Source organism: Lathyrus oleraceus, chromosome 5 (assembly GCF_024323335.1).
Source record: "Lathyrus oleraceus cultivar Zhongwan6 chromosome 5, CAAS_Psat_ZW6_1.0, whole genome shotgun sequence".
Lineage (NCBI taxonomy): Eukaryota > Viridiplantae > Streptophyta > Magnoliopsida > Fabales > Fabaceae > Lathyrus > Lathyrus oleraceus.
The window spans coordinates 355,352,741-355,370,081 of record NC_066583.1 but is presented as its reverse complement, the minus strand read 5'-3'; positions in this window follow the sequence as shown (position 1 = coordinate 355,370,081).

Here is a 17,341-nt window from a genome sequence, read left to right as displayed (position 1 = left end):
TAAGATCAATGTCTACTTGTGCCAAGTACAAGTATTTAATTGATTATCCTTGGAGCTCAAGATAAATGATGTTGGAACATCTCATCTTCAAGATCCTATGCAGAATCACAGGAAGGATAGTACATTGGTTTATGATCTATCACTTTGGTGGCAGTAAAAGCATATGATCTCTGAAAAGGTTTCCTAGCAAGAAACATGTTCAGCCTTTGTGTGTACAAGAAGAAGAAAACATCATAGTCCTGATGGTGGTTACTTGGATTAGTTTACTTCTGATCTAGGTAAGGAAGTGCATTAGCTAATGCACACTATGGAGTCAAGAACAAGTGGCAGCAATCTTGACATCATGGAAACAACTTTGCTTTAGGAAGTGGAATCCTTGGTATAGCTGAAGGGATAGTTTCTAACTAGTCCTTCTGAAGACTCATGCATCAGAGTGTCTGATGTCTTTGGAGAAGAAGCAGGGATTCATCAAGGTGTGAGCTTGGATGACTTAACTGCAAACCTGCAGGATGGAGGATGTTTGCTCAAACTTGGTTCCACAATCAAGTCTATGAGAACATTGAACTCTTGTTCTGTGAAGAGAGGAAGTTCTTTCAAGTGGCAGAAGAAGGAGCTGAATTCAACAGCTAGATGTCAAAACACAAGGTTATGACATTTGGTTCAACATCAGAATCTTAGTTGGTGAAGTGGCACATCAACTTAAGATAGAAGGGTCTACAGGGTTGTAGATTGGATACTTCAAAAAGGTCGTTCTCGTTGCAGTTCTTTGGAGTTGTTGGATAGAAAGAATGTTACATGTTCATGTCTTAGAAAATCTAAGTTGTGTTCAACGTGTAGCTTGAAGTTCATGTCTCACTTGGAAGGTCAGAATATCTTTGGGAGAAGTCTGATAAAGGTGGAGAGGTCAAAAATTGGCATTTGACTTTTTCATATGAGGATTCATGAAGGAGGTAATCAACCAGTGGCTTTTGGTCTATCTCAGAAGTGAGTTCGAAGAATCAAGATAATCTACATATGGCAACTGATTATTCTTGAGGATAGTCTGAGATAAGTTACTTTTGAGAAGAAAAATAGTAAGTTGAAGACAAAAGGAGGTGTTTTCTAGTCATCTCTTGGAGCTTGTGGCTGGAGTTAAAGAACAGGTGCAAGCAGGATTGTTTCAGAATACCACATACAATGACAAGGCTTCTGATAGTGATTGTACCTACTGGAGCTTATATGGAAGACTATCTCTTGTAATGGGATGAGAGTGTATATGTCCCAATTTATGTCTGGATCAAGCTTGTGATTCAGTGATATCTGAAGAATATCATATGGTGGTATGTTGTTTTATGTTCTGGTTAGAAGAGAGATTGTCACAGGGTGTGGATGTGTTCAGCCAAGAAGGTTGAACATGGAGTGTGCTCTTGAAGACATGAAGATGCGTCTTATGTTTTCCATTCATCAAGCTGTCTGGGTTCTCTTTGAATCAGGAAGTATGTGAAGGTCCAACTTTGGGGTGTTGGATATGTTCATCTCCAAGTTTCAAGAGGAGAGTTGGTTGTTCATGACAGGGGGAGTTCTGTCTTTGCACTGCAAGTAATCATCAAGCTTGTGGTCTATGGGTTCTCAGATAACAAGGTATGGCACCTTGTTAGTTAGTAAGATGATTGGGCGTGTGTCAAGGCTGAGTGAATAGAAGAATGTCTGACCGGATGTCATGACATTGCCTTGGACAATATTGTTATTTCCTTTTGAAACTTACAGTCATAAGGAAATATGGAAGCAGATGCCAGTATGACATTCTGGCTGGTACAGGTGGTGGAGTTACAGTAGCTATTTTTTTGGTGAATGCACAGATTTAGGGGGAGAAGAAGTACCCTTGTGCATTGTGCATTTGTGTGTCTTACTAGTTGCATCCATAACTAGTAATTCTGTTGATTGCTGCACAGATTTAGGGGGAGGAGAAGTACCCTTGTGCATGTGTGTATTACTAGTAGCCATAACTAGTAATTGGTTTTGCTTCTGCTGCTGATTAAACTACTGTTATGTGGTTTAAACTGCTGATAGTTTGCCTTGTGAACAAAAAGGACAGAGTGTTCACAAGATGTCATATGTGATGTCTTAACATAAGATATCCTATGTACCTGCTGGAAGTTATATAAGGAAATGTGGATGTGTGGTGCCAGATGTCAAGCTACCATTGGAGGTGAGAAAGTGGCTTTAGAAAATGGTGATAGGGAGGATATATGAAGAACACAGATAAAAGCTGTATCAAATGTTAAGACATAGCTTGTAACGTGTCTGACAGCATTTATGGAATAGTCTTGGAACTGCTGTTTCTGGAAATAGTCAAGAGCTGTAAAAGGTATTCAAAGATTGTCTGGGATATTGGTGGTGATTCTCTGACTGATTCTCAGCAAATATGGATGGATCTTGACCAAGCATTTACTCCTACCGTTAATTCCTAAGCAAGGTCTGGCCTATTTAAAGGATGCATCAACACTCCTCTTCTCACAAGAGCGACATTTCATTCCCTCTAAACCATGGGGTTTGTTAAGATCTGGTCATACTGCTCCTGGATCTGGTTTTGTGAAGGTGTCATTTTTAAATGTTTAGCTAAAAAGGGGGAGAGAAACATTGTCCTGAGGATGCACCAAAAGCAAGCAATATCTGGTAGCAAGGAGAAGATGGGTTCAGGCACAAAAGTCACTAACTAGGTATATCAGTTGTGTCTTGTGATCTGAGTTAAGAAGACAATTGTGTCTTGTGATCTGAGTTACATTATCTATGTACTCAGCATTACATATTCTTCAGGAAGCCCTTCTGTTGAGGGGAAGGGTTGTGATGCAGCTGTGTCTTGTACAACTTCTTCCTTATGTACACTAACAGTGGTGGTGGCATTGGGGTTGTCAAAGACAAAGAGGAAGTGCAGACCCATATTGGGTTATTTGTTTTAGCTAAAATTTGCCAAAGGGGGAGATTGTTAGTACCTTAAGATTGGCATTAATTTTGTAAAACAAATAAGGTAATCACCTCTGTTGTTTTAATATGTTGGGTTGAATAAGTTCAACATCTGGACCAACATGTCATGTAAGATGTCACGACATCGGGACTGTGACATCTCACATGTGTATAAAACTGAATCAGTTAATTCTGGTTTGGTTTGTGATCAATTAGGAGATCTGGTGAATATCCTAACTCCTATGTGAAGATCTTGAAGATTCAATCAGAAGATTTGGTGAATATATTTGGCGAAAATACAATTTCTAAATATGGAGATCTTTTAGGAAATAAAAGATTGAAGACCTTGATTGTAGCAGAAGAATTCTGCCAGCTCTGTAACAACAAAGGAAAGATTTGCTGCGATTTCTGAAGGCCCAAATCCAGTTGGGTAGTTAGGTTATAAATAGCAGTTTGTAACCTAGGTTTTGTAAGCCTCAAACAATGTAAAAATTAGGGGTATGTGTGAGGTAAACCTCCCAACCTGTGGGAAGGTTACCAGGTGTTTCTCAGTGCTTGAAAGCATGAGATTATTTGTAACTTAAAGCCTGTAGGCAAGAGTTGTTATGTTCTTGAACGAAGCTATGAAGCATGTTCAAGTTGTCTAAGCATTACATGGTATTTGTAATGATAGGAATGGAAACTGGAGGTTTCTATCTAGGAGTGCCTAGGTATAGATTGCATTGGGTAGGGATTAAGTGAAGAGTTGTAAACGGGGGAGTTTAACTCTGAATTAATACTGCTAATAGTGGATCTTCTTCCTGGCTTGGTATGCCCCCAGAGTAGGTAATGTTGTACCGAACTGGGTTAACAATTACTGGTGTTCTTACCTTCTGCACACTATATTTTTTCTGTTATAACTCAGTCTGTTTCTAGTCTGTTTATGAAGAGAATAACAGACTTGACACATAGCCTGCAGTCTGATTGCAAAACAGAATGTTATGACATTCATTATTGACTGCTGTTACTGATAGACTGGTTGGTCTGTTACAGTTCATCCTTCTGTAATGTTGGAACAGGTGATGTTCAAATCAATGTTGAGACATCATGCTGATAACTGGGCAGGATTAATAAACATAAGTGCCATGTTTAATCTCTACTGTGTCTTTGTTCTAGATGGACAAAACTGGATGTTCTTCTGTCCATGGTGGTAGAGTAGCAGATGTCGTGACATCTGGGACTGTGTGCATATGAGTACTGGGTTTTAATTTTTCTAACTGTCTTGCTGTATAAGTAACAATGTTGGATCAGATGTCATGACTTCGTGTAGAACATCTGAACTCTGACTATACCAGAATTTCAAAAAGCGAAAAGGGAAAATAAATGGAAAAACAAACATTTAACATGAATTTATTGAATGAAAATATCATTGTATTTATGCGCCATCAATGTCATCATTCCTCCTTTTGGCATGGGAGAAGGGTTTTTAAACAAAGTGATCATTATGTTGACTTATGGACAACTGTTGGAATATCCACAGCGACCCAATTGTTGCAGACCCCACCAGGGATGATGAAGTTGCCAGAATCCTTTGTATCTTCTTCTAAAACGGCAACAGCCTCCTCATCTAGACCAGTGTGGATGAAACCTCCACTCTTGAATAACCCTTGCTTGTTGAAAGTACCAGAAGAAAAACCTATGCCAGCCCGGGACTCGTTGTCTTCTAACTCAATCATTTTTCCTAAACCAGTGGTTGCACCACGCTCAATGGCCAGCTTTGCATCTTTGTAGGAAGCAAATGAATGAGTTCTCTTCTCAACAGGCTCAGCAATAGATAACGCTTGGGAAGGAGTTCCAACTTCAACCTCAGCATATATATAAGAGAAGGAAGACAAATGGCTAACCAGGAGAGCCCTTTCTCCCCCTACCACCACCAGCTTCTTGTTTTTCACGAATTTCAATTTCTGGTGTAGGGCGGACGTCACGACGCCTGCCTCGTGAATCCATGGTCTGCCTAAGAGACAACTATACGATGGGTGAATGTCCATAACCTGGAAGGTAATCTGAAAATCACTTGGTCCAATCTTGATTGGGAGATCAACTTCCCCAATCACATTTTTGCGAGACCCATCGAAAGCCTTCACAACTACTCCACTATGCCTCATGGGAGGCCCTTGATATGATAGTTTTGAGAGAGTGGACTTTGGCAATACGTTCAATGATGACCCGGTGTCCACTAGCACATTGGACATGGCTTTGTCTTTGCAATTCATAGATATATGTAAGGCCAAGTTGTGGTCTCTTCCCTCCTCAGGGAGATCAGAGTCACAAAAGCTCAGGTTGTTACAAGCAGTAATGTTTGCAACAATGCTATCGAATTGCTCGAAAGTGACATCGTGATCCATATATGCCACATCCAACACCTTCTGCAGAGCCTCTCGGTGTGGTTCTGAGTTCAGAAGCAATGATAACACAGATATTTTGGATGGCGTTTGTAGAAGTTGGTCTACAACATTGTACTCGCTCCTTTTGATGAGTCTCAGCATCTCATCACAGTCTTCTTTCACATTGCCACTCGAGCCAACAGAAGTAGGAGTTTTCAGTACGGAGGAGGGCTTAACAGCAAGTGCCGGATTCGGAGAATTCACAACGTTCCCGATCGGGCGTTCAACAAAATCAGCATTAATTTGAGGCTTCGGCGGTGCTGAAAATACACGGCCACTACGGGTCAAACCGCTAACATCGGCAATATTCACAACAGAAGAAGAGGGCAAGGACACCTCTTTCCCATTCTCTATTGCTACGGCGTTGTAGTGATAGGGAACTGCCTTTTCAGAGGAGTAAGGCACAGGACCAACAGGCTTAATGATCAGAGCGGGAGAAGCCTTCTGCTTGCTACCATTGTACTTGATGATAACAGACTCGGGTATCCGGAACACTGGGGAGATCACATTGACCTCAGGCTCATTTTCATCAACATTCCTGTTTTGAAGGATCTCAATGACTCCTTCGTCCAGCATTTCCTGAACATCCTTGCGCACATGGCAACAACCCAATCGGTTAACAGAGCAGACTCGACATCTGCCATGGTCATGCTCATAATGACTGTAGTCACACAACAAACGATGCATCTGGACTAGAGACTGTTGAATATGACTGACATATTTGACCGTGTATTTTCCAGGGCAACCCTGGACCATGTTGACAAATTTCCCATGTTCGGGCAATGGGTTCTTCTTCACATTAGGGCCTACGTCCTCAAAACATAAAATACCACACCTCACAAGGTCTTGAACCTTGGTCTTCAAAGGGTAACAATTCTCCATGTCATGGCCGGGAGCACCAGAATGGTAAACACAATGTAACTCAAGCTTATACCACCACTGGGGGTTAGCAGGTATAGCCGGTGGGTCTCTCGGAGTAATCAACTTCCTCTCTATCAAAGAGGGATATAACTCTGCGTACGTCATAGGAATAGGATCGAAGGTGACCCTTTTCCTCTCGTGACTTGTGCTGGTTTGATTAATGTTTCGAGGTTGGTAGGCCTGCTGCTGCGGTCGGAGCTGTTGTGGCTGATATTGCTGAGGTGGTTGCTGATTGTTGTTGTGATGCTGGTACTGTTGATTATCTCTAAAGACAGGTGCTATATGAGCCACCTGGTGCTGGTTACTGGCGGGACGCACAGTCTTCCTCCTCACAGAGGGTCTTCTTGGTTTCTCATGGGAGATCACAACATGTGCCTCTCCATCTTTCTTCTTTGCAAACGCCCCATAACGTTTGGCAGAAGAGCCTTCTTCTCTGGTTAACCGTCCTTCACGGACCCCTTCTTCTAGACGCATCCCCATATTCACCATCTAGGTGAAGTCAGAAGGAGCGCTATCAATCATCCGCTCATAATAAAAAGAACTTAAAGTCTTCAAAAAGATCTTAGTCATCTCTTTCTCTTCTAGCGGAGGCACGATCTGTGCTGCCACCTCTCGCCACCTCTGGGCGTACTCCTTAAATGTTTCTTTATCCTTCTGGGACATGGCTCTCAATTGATCTCTATCGGGAGCCATATCCACGTTGTACTTGTACTGCTTGACGAAGGCTTCGCCGAGATCATTAAAGGATCGGATGTTCGCGCTGTCTAAACCCATGTACCAACGCAAAGCGACACCGGACAGACTGTCCTGAAAGTAGTGGATGAGTAGTTGGTCATTATCGGTTTGAGTCGACATCTTCTTGGCATACATGACCATGTGGCTGAGAGGACAAGTATTTCCTTTGTACTTTTCAAAATCAGGGACCTTGAATTTCACAGGGATCTTCACATTTGGAACCAAGCAGAGTTCGGCAGCAGACTTGCTGAAAAGATCCTTCCCTTTGAGAGTTTTCAATTCCTTGCGAAGCTCAAGAAATTGATCGTTCATAGCATCCATCTTCTCATAAACATCTGGACCCTCAGACGACTCAGAATGATAGATGGTGTCGTCTACCCTGGGCAAAGTATGCACGACAGGAGGAGGAACGACAAGGATCGGGCTAGATACCGGCAGAGAAGCAAAGGTGGGAACAGGACCCCCAGGCATGAAATTGGGAGGCATCCCCCACGGGAACCCGGTTGGCATGGCTGTTGGAACAAAGTGTGCACTGGCCGCGGGCACAGTAAAGGAGACAATCTCGGAGATAACTGTCCTCTGGGGAGGAGTTGAAGGTGTCAGAGAAGACTGGCTCTGGGCAGCCATGAGTGACTCCATTAGGGCAGTCAATCCGGCCACTTCCTCTTTCAGCTCACGGTTCTCTTGCTCTAAGTGATCCATCAGTCTTGAAATGTTGACTCTAGTGTAGTACCGGTGAGTCAGCTTGTCTTCAAAATAAATGAAGGACACAGAGTTAGACCACAGGGCAAGGGACCGGAAACAAAACCTGCTTATGCATATGATGCATGCAATGTTTGTGCATATGATTTGTTTTTTTCAAAGGAACTTTAGAGTTTTATTTGCAAATTCTGGAAATATTAAGCATTTTATCACATATGGAAATATCTCATCAAATAATATCAGGGAAAAGAAGTGCAGCATCGTCAATCATATACAAGAGAAAAGGAAAATAATCGTCTTATGGATCCCTAGAAACAATCATCTAAAGCTCGGGACACAGGAAGATAAGATGCGCGAAGCCTCTTCACCTCCCTCTCGTAGGCTGCCTCCATATCGGCCTTCTCTTTGGCGAGTCGATCATACCTCCTCTTCCAAAACTTAGAAGACTGAGGAAGTAGAGAAGTCCATACATCATCAGGGTCATCAACAACCTGATGCTCAAGAAACTCAATCAACGCATCCTTCTCCTTAATCTGCTGAAGCAACTCTTCACGTTCACGGATCCAGGCACGTGAACGGTCTTCGTCTCTCAACTCCTCTACTTCTTGATTAGGGAGGGTTGAAGGCCCAACCATAATCATAGGTGTAGGTCTCGGATACTCGTAAGGCATGAGATACTTAGACGCCCTCTTCCTAACCCAAACAGTGTAAGGCTCCAAAGCGATGCAATTCTTAGGACCCAACTCTTTCCTTCCTTTCCTATGAATCTTGCGCCAAGCGCGGACCATCCTAGCTTTCAAGCCTTGGGGATCTTTACCATCCTGAAAGAATACACCCTCTAACAGAATGTTATTGGGTTTATCCTTTAAGGGGAACCCAAGCTGTCGACGTGCCAAAACAGGATTGTAGTTAATCCCACCACATGTACCAAGAAGAGGTACATTGGAGAATTCGCCACAAGAGTCAATAATCCGCACACCATCATACACACGGTTATACCAAGAGATATCATCATTAGTGAGAGACATAAGTCTCGTGGACCACCGTAGACATTCCTTGTTCTCCTTGAAAGCGACCGTCTGAGGTAAGTGAGAAATAAACCACTTATACAACAGAGGCAAACAAAACACAATGGCGCCACCATCCTTTGCATTCCTCATATGCAAAGAGAAGTAGGTATCGCCCAACAGAGTCGGAACGGGATTAAGAGTAGAGAAGATCCTAATAGCGTTCACATCCATAAACTTGTCGATGTTGGGGAATAATACCAATCCATAGATGAGAAGTACAAATATGGCTTTAAAGGCGTCCTCACTCATGGCCTTCCCATATATAGTAGCTTGAGCAATGAGGAACTCAGAAGGGAGACCTTGAATTCCACCTTTGGTAGTCATATGAGCACCAACCAGAGATTCATCTATGTGTAACATTTAAACTATCTCTTGAGAAGTAGGAATACTCTCCAAGCCACTGAACGGCAACTGGTCTAGAACAGGTATACCCACAAGATAAGCATACTCCTCAAGTGTAGGCAAAAGCTGAAAATCCGGAAACGTGAAGCAACGGTACAAAGGATCGTAAAACTGCACCAATACACTCATCAATCCTTCATCCACCTGAGTAGTTAGAAGAGGAAGAAGCTTCCCAAAACGAGCTTTGAAACCCAAGGGATCTAATACATAAGATGTCAAATTCCTTAACTCTTTTAAGTCTGGTTGTCTGAAACTGTACTTCTTTGTATTCCTTCTTTGTCTTTCCATGTCTGAAAATTTTGCAAATAAACCCCTTAAGTTCCTTGAAAATTTTCTTATTTATTGATGATATGAATGCAAATGGGTGCAGTAATGCATGAATGCAACAATCACATTCAAGGATCAAGCAAAGCACACCAAACAAAGGTCATGGGATGGATCATGTTATCCTTAATATCAATCATCCATTTTGGTGGATTATGGTTTACACCTTATCAACACCCAAGTTCCATTGATATTAAGGATTCATGAACGGATCAACCATGAATCAAGGGTTTGTTGTAAGTCACGAGCATGGAGTCTCGGTTTAGAACCACCCAAAAGGGAGTGTACTAGGGTTTAAACCTGCCAAACATGTTCTACAAGAGGTTCCCATAGTCATCATCCCATCTTTCGGATATTATTGGAGAAATGACTACTCGTATTCCAAAAATATTCTAAAGAGAGACTCTTATGAGTGTAGTATCGCGTAACAATCGTATCAAATCTTACACTTGAACGACTTTCACACTACATCCTACGAATAAGCCAAGATGGGTATTGGGCCTTTTACCCGCTTCCCATGAATCACTCTATTCCTAGGTATCCTAGAGTTCACTCATAGCCTGGGTATTGGGCCTTTTACCTCTTGTAACTCCCACCCCTCGGAGAAACAGATACACAGCCAGCACAATAATAATATGATGCATACAAACACATAATGCACATATATACAATCACATCATAATAATAAATGCAATAAATAAAGCATTAAAAGCAACCACAACTATCCTAAAGAGCGCTAGGATTGACTCGCTTAGGGAAGATGGACCAACAAGAGGTCAACTTCTCTCTTGTCCCCAGCAGAGTCGCCAGCTGTCGCATTACGCGAAAAACCGGCGGGAAAAAGACACAGAGCCGCCACCGTGCGTTATTTATCCCAAAGGAGGGAAAGGAAACGCTCGAAGTAAACCTGGAAAGGAAATGGTCCTACGACCAGAGATTGCAAGGATCGGGAGTCGGTTATGCGAAGGGAAGGTATTAGCACCCCTACGCATCCGTCGTACTCGACGGGATCCACGCTCAGAAAGAATAGGAGAAAGGTTGCTAAATAACTGCTCAAAAACTGCACAAAACTGGAGTGAAACACAGGAAAGACGGAAGAAGCGGACTCGGCAGGATGTCGCATCCTGGGCCTACGTAGTTTGTCAGACACAAACATCAGAGTCGACGTAGTTCGGGGATACGGGGGAACGTGCTCGCTAGGACCTCGCATCCTATGCATACGTATCTTCTCTAACCAGAGGAAGAATTAGAGCACTCGTAGCTCGGATAACGCACGCCAAAATAAACACAGAAAGGAGACGCTGAGACGTCAGAGCAAACACACAAACACGAACTGGAAACGGAATGCCAATCGCTGGGCTTACATCCAACTCCACAAAAGAACAAACAAACAAACACACACGGGAAACCGACTGCCAATCGCTGGACTTACGTCAGACTCCAAACAAACAAACACACACGGGAAACCGACTGCCAATCGCTGGACTTATGTCAGAATCCAAGCACACACACAAGAAGAAGGAGGGTCTCGATTGCAACTAGGGCAAGAGAAAGGGAAAATCTCGATCGCAACGGGGCGAGAGAACATCGCATCTCGTGCCTACGTATCTCATCTGGACATGAGAATCAGAGTTGCCGTAGTTTGGCTAAACTAGGAGACTTACTCACCTGTAGTAGAAGGAGTTAACGTGTCCTTAAGAGGGAGACGAAGGAACCGTGCTACCTTAATTGACATGCAAACGAGACTACGCGAAGTCTAGCAAACCTAGGGGATACAATCATACCACACAAACACATACAGCATGAAGTAAACACACCAACAAGGGGCTCAAACATCAAGGGTGAGGCTTTAGTCAAGGGGTCATATCAACCTCGACAAACAAGCCGACACTGGAAGGGTATCTGAGGGCTCATAACCACTGACATTGACCGTCAGGGTGAGCAGATGAAAAGGTAATGAGGATAAGACCTCATAGCTCTTAACCCGGGCCTGGGTGAGCTTCGATCACTGAAGACGTGGGAGTCCAGAATGTGGGACTCTACTCCACTTGACTGACTCTATATACAAGATTTTGGGTATTCATTCAAAATGCATCAGCACGTAGTGCGAGCAAGATGAAAGACTCAACTGAATAGCAGGGGATGGATTGCACATCCCTTCTATCTGCCAATGCCTCTTCACTTAGGAGGTCTTTGAAGTACATGGCACAAACATAAACAACCACAAACATTGCCTCTTAAGGAGGGCTTCAGACAGGTGCCTGCCAAAGATAGCAGGTCTTCCAGACTACATGGAGTACAAGAGTGTTTACCTAGGTGGTATGCCAACCACAAGCAAAGCAAAGCAACTCAAATAATGAGTTAAAGCTACTAAAGTACCTGTAAGAAAATCAAACAAGTCAATATTCACATTCAGACAAATCAAACAGAAAGTCCAACAGTGAGACAACCAATCATCAGACAACATCAATGCAAGGCATAAGATGCAAGCAAACTAAATTGATTCATCATCCAAAAGACCTGCAAAACAGCAAAGGTTAATAAACAAAGCAAATAACAAAGCTCAAATGATGAGGCAACATCAACCATGTAGATGAATGCTTGCTCCTGAAATTCAAAGCTCAAATTGTGAGTTCAAACCACTAGCTCAAAGGCTAGGGTCAAAGGTGGGGCAAAAAGTCAAAACAGAAACTAAAACTCAACATGAATCACATTTACTCTATCATGAACATGTCCTAAAAAGGACCAAACCAAAAGCATTAAGCAAAATCATTTCATGAGCAAGACATGGCAAGGCAAGCAAAAGGTGAATACAATTGGTCATCAAGAATCAAAATTCCATATTAAAACAGAAATGACTCAAACAATTTTGGAAATTTTTATGAGCATACAACATGTCCAACACAATCATCATGCCAAAAATTAGAATCAATCAGAGATCAATTGGCAAGGCAATGAAAATGAATAAGGTCAACATCAAATGGTGTGACACACATTGTCACACCTAAAGTCCATGTGTCCCAAACAGAGAAGGAAATTGCACAAAATGCCAAATAAAATCTCACAAATCATGCATCATGTTGTGAATCATCAAGTAAAATTTCATGGCATTTGGACAAGTATTGAGCATTTCACACCAATTTGACTGAGGCAAGGCATAATTGTGTACATGTTCAAACAATTCAACACCATTAAAAATCCAAAAGAGATAAAATCATGAAATCACTCCACAAAAATACTAGACATCCATATGATCGTGTAGAAAAAAATTGGGAATTAATTGGATTGATTTTCAATTAGATATGATTTTTGAAGTTGGATAAAATAAATGAAATAATGTTGAATTAATTGGAAATGGTATTAAAAATGAAAATGGATCATCAGGATTCGAACCATGTTCATGCTAAAAAATGAGGCGCTGAGCTAAATAAAAATACAGAATGCTGCAGGTGGGGATCGAACCCTATAGGCGTCAAAACGCCTGCGTTTTGGTTAATGAAAGAAAACAGAAAAAGAAAACTGGGAAAGAGCCTTCGCTGGGAATCGAAGGTGGTCATGGCCAAAACGACGCCGCCCTCATTAAATGAGTTGGCGCCTGGTCAGCAAGGTCCAACACGCGTGGACACAGTTAATGAATCCCAGGCCAATCAATTTTCCATTCAGGGCGCTCGCGTGGCATCCAACTGGATAAACCCTAGCGCCAGCCAGGTCTGTACAGACGGCGGCGGTCAAGGCGGAAACCACCATCTCCTTCGTTGAGACGGTGGATGAACAGTGATGATCTTCATAAATTTTTTCCAGATTTCAGCAATGAGCACACCAATTGAAAGCTTATCACATGTAGGTTACAAATAACATAATTGCTAAGCCTATAAATCAAGGAATCATGCGAATCGAAGGCAAACATAAAGCATGTCAAAAAATTCAAGTCCACATATCTTGCTCATTATTCCACCATTTTCAACGAAATTTGTACCAGAATTCTCAGGGTTCCAAGATCTACACAACTATGATAATAAAATCAAGAATCATGAGGTTCGATTTCTAACCTCTTGAAGAACAGAAGGTTGAAAACAGTGTGTCCAAGGCTTAGCAATGTCCAGTTCCACCTCCTTTGAGCTCCAATGAAGTTTGATGCAAGAAATGGCACGTGAAAAGACTTGAATCCAACTCAATTTGGAGTTTCCATTGATGCACTCAAGCTTGTGGTATGCACGAATTTGAGAGGAATTCCACCAAATACACGTTGAATCATGCTCAGTAACACTCCATGTTCATGATTATGCAAGAAAATTAGGTTCTTGTATGCAAAATTTTGGAAAATCAATGAAGAGAAAATTGAGAGTGAAAGAGGATTCTAGATCTGAAACTTTTGTGTAATGACCAAGACAGTTGCAATTAAGCTTTTATATGCTCTCCTAATTACTCTAAAATTATCATTAGGCCAAGGTTAATGGAGATTAGGAAGATATAAGGTGTATCCACAAATTACCATTTCACCTTATGCATGGCAATCCCACGTGAACAATGCCAAATGAGGGCCCAAGTTCAATTAAAATTAACCCATGCACACTTTGTAATTGGAATTTTATTCATGTGATCAACCAATTTTGAATTTGGCATTTTCCTTCCAAAATAGACATGCATGAACAAATGATTATAAGAATAAATTTCATGCCATGTAATGAATGATTTGGAAAATATATGTCATGAGGAGCATAATTCAAAAAGAGGCACTCCATTTGGAGTTTTGGTTCAAAAGATATGGCATTTTGAAGTTTCAAGCACACTTGGCAATGATTTGATCATAACTCCTCAACCATTCATCATAAATTCATTATCTTGGACTTTTTGGAAATGGGAGAGAAAGATCTTCAACTTTAATGTTGGACAAAATTTCATTTGAAGCCTCTTTGATGTTAGAAAGTTGAGTTGAATTTGGTCCAAAAACTTGCCATTTTTGGAAACTTGAAATTACAGGTCATTTTCCATTTTTGGAAACTTTTGATCTGGCTTCAAATCCTTCAAGATAAGTGTTTGACATGATGAATGAGCCTCTCTTGGACATGAATGAAGTGTCTCAAACCATTTCTCCACTTCCTAGCCCTCAGTTGACTTTTAGTTGACTTTTATGGGCCTCTAATGACTTGGACATGTACTGATGACCTTGAGCCTCTAACACTTGGTCAAGTTGCTTCAAAATGATCCTTGGTTCATTGTAAGCTCTCTAGAATACTCATGTGGATTTATCTCAAGGAAAAACTTGGTCTCTTGCACAGATGAATCCTCTTGATGCCAGCCTTGACTGATAAGATGCAATGTACTATGCAATGTTAATGTAATGTCAATGACCTAAAAATGAAATAAATGAATGAATGGGGGGTGCAAATTTGAGGTGCTACAGCTACCCCTATTCAATCAACTGGGAACCTGAACGGATGAGAGCAACGGCTGTCAGACCTTCAAGGTAAACAGGGATTGAATACCAAAGAACCGGAAAATTTGCACTCTGCGGGGGATGAATCAAAGAAACGCGAGGCCATTTACCGACGGAGGTTGCACAATAAAAATACCCCAGGAAAGCGAGGCCATTTACCGATGGCGGCTTTACTGGAAACTTGATTTTTACCGATATCAACGTCAGCGAGGCCATTTACCGATGGCGATTTCAAAAACAACCTTTGATATTTACCGATATCAACGTCAACGAGACCATTTACCGATGGCCGCTGGGGAACAGATGTCACAGAAAGCGAGGCCATTTACCGATGGCGACTAAGCTGGGCATTCGATATTTACCGATATCGAAAAAACGAGGCCATTTACCGATGGCGGCTTGGAATAGTCGACTTGATATACATTGATATCAAGGAAGTGGGGCCATTTACCGATGGAAGCTCCAACTGGGGAGGAAAAAGATATTTACAACTGGAATCAGACAAGACGTTTACCGACGACTCTACTGGGGATTTTGATATTTATCGACGAATAGATACATGACCAGACATTTATCGATGACTGGGAAAAACTCAATGCTTACCGACATCGAAAGATGATGTTTACCGACATCAAAAAAGGATGACCAGACATTTACCGATGACTGGGATGAGACTCGATGTTTACCGACATCAAAAAAGGATGACCAGACATTTACCGATGACTGGGATGAGACTCGATGTTTACCGACATCGAAAGATGATGTTTACCGACATCAAAAAAGGACGACCAGACATTTACCGATGACTGGGAAAAAGATACACAACCAGACATTTACCGATGATTGGGAAAAACTCGATGCTTACCGACATCGAAAGATGATGTTTACCGACACCAAAGAAAGAACACACACGGGTGTTGACATGACACTTACCGGTATCACAAGGATGACATCTTCATATGTCAAAACAAGGCAAACACTTGCCAGGGACCTCACTGGGGAGAATCAAGCTTTCCTTTCACGGACAGGTGAGGAAATAAACCTCTCTGGGGATTATCAGTCATGAATGCTGTTAGGAGCAACTGCCCAAATGTGCCATGCGGATGTTGAAATATGATCCGCCTCTGCTGGGGATAGGATCCAATCTGGTTCAACACATGTATGCATATGTTTGAGTTTTTTCATGGTGTAATGCTCCATATTCGAATGGAAATGCTACGCGATTTGAGGATGCAAATGCAAATGATGATTACTATATGCAAGATGCAACCGGAAGAGAACTCCTGCTGGGAAAGCACACGATCGCTTCCGCTGAGCACACGACTCTGGTTTGATCTTCCAACTCTGTGGGGACAGCATAACAATTCTGCTGCGGATACTTGCTGATCTGATACTCTGGGAACGACAGAGAAACCAACTCAACTGGGGAGTCATCTGTTGGGAAAACACCAACCTCTCAATCATGCTGGGGAATAGCACTGATGCCAAGGAACAAATGATCCTCACTGGGGATGACCTCTACTGAACCCGATCCGCTTGGGGATTCCACTGGGGAAATAAACAAATAATTCCCACCTCCGCTGGGGATACGAACACTGCAAAACTCAGCTGGGGAAACCGTCACCTTCAGATTTGCTAGGGAAAAACACTCTCAACCCTGCTGGGGAAACTGCAAACTCAACCCAGCTGGGGATACAACACTTCAGACCTGGCTGCTGAGGAACAAACTACCCACATACACCTCCGCTGGGGAAATAACAATCTTCCGGATTTCTGGGGAACTAACAGTCCTCAGACTTGCTAGGGAAAGGGTGACCTTCAAACCTGGCCGGGAGAAGGGTGACCTTCAAACCTGGCCGGGAGAAACATCCTCAACCCTGCTGGGGATTGCAATCAACTTCAGGCCTGACTGCTGAGGCAACACTGATCTCGGCCTCGCTGGGGAGACAAACCCTGAACTTGCTTTGGACAACCCAACCTCTCACACTACTTGACAGTGTTAAAACAACTTTGAACAAACCGTGGCTTATCTGCTCTAGCCAGCAATCAAAGATAATAACCTGCAAAACAGCAAGACATACATGCCCCAGGGGATTGTATGGACAAAATACACTCAAGTGTACTCAACATTCAAAATGATTTTCAAATGTTTTATCTTTCTGCACGTTATTGTCTAGCCTTCATGTTTTTAGATGCAATGTTTACCAAAAATTCGGACGTTTTTTGCAAACAAAACAGTAAAATAAAAAACAAGAGAGCAATTTAACTGAATAACGACTTTTATTGATTGAAAATGGGCCTGAAAAGGCAAATACATCAGGAAGCAATTCCTAGGAAGAGGTAATTGCGCCAAAAAAGGAAATAAACTATCCTATTGGCAATGT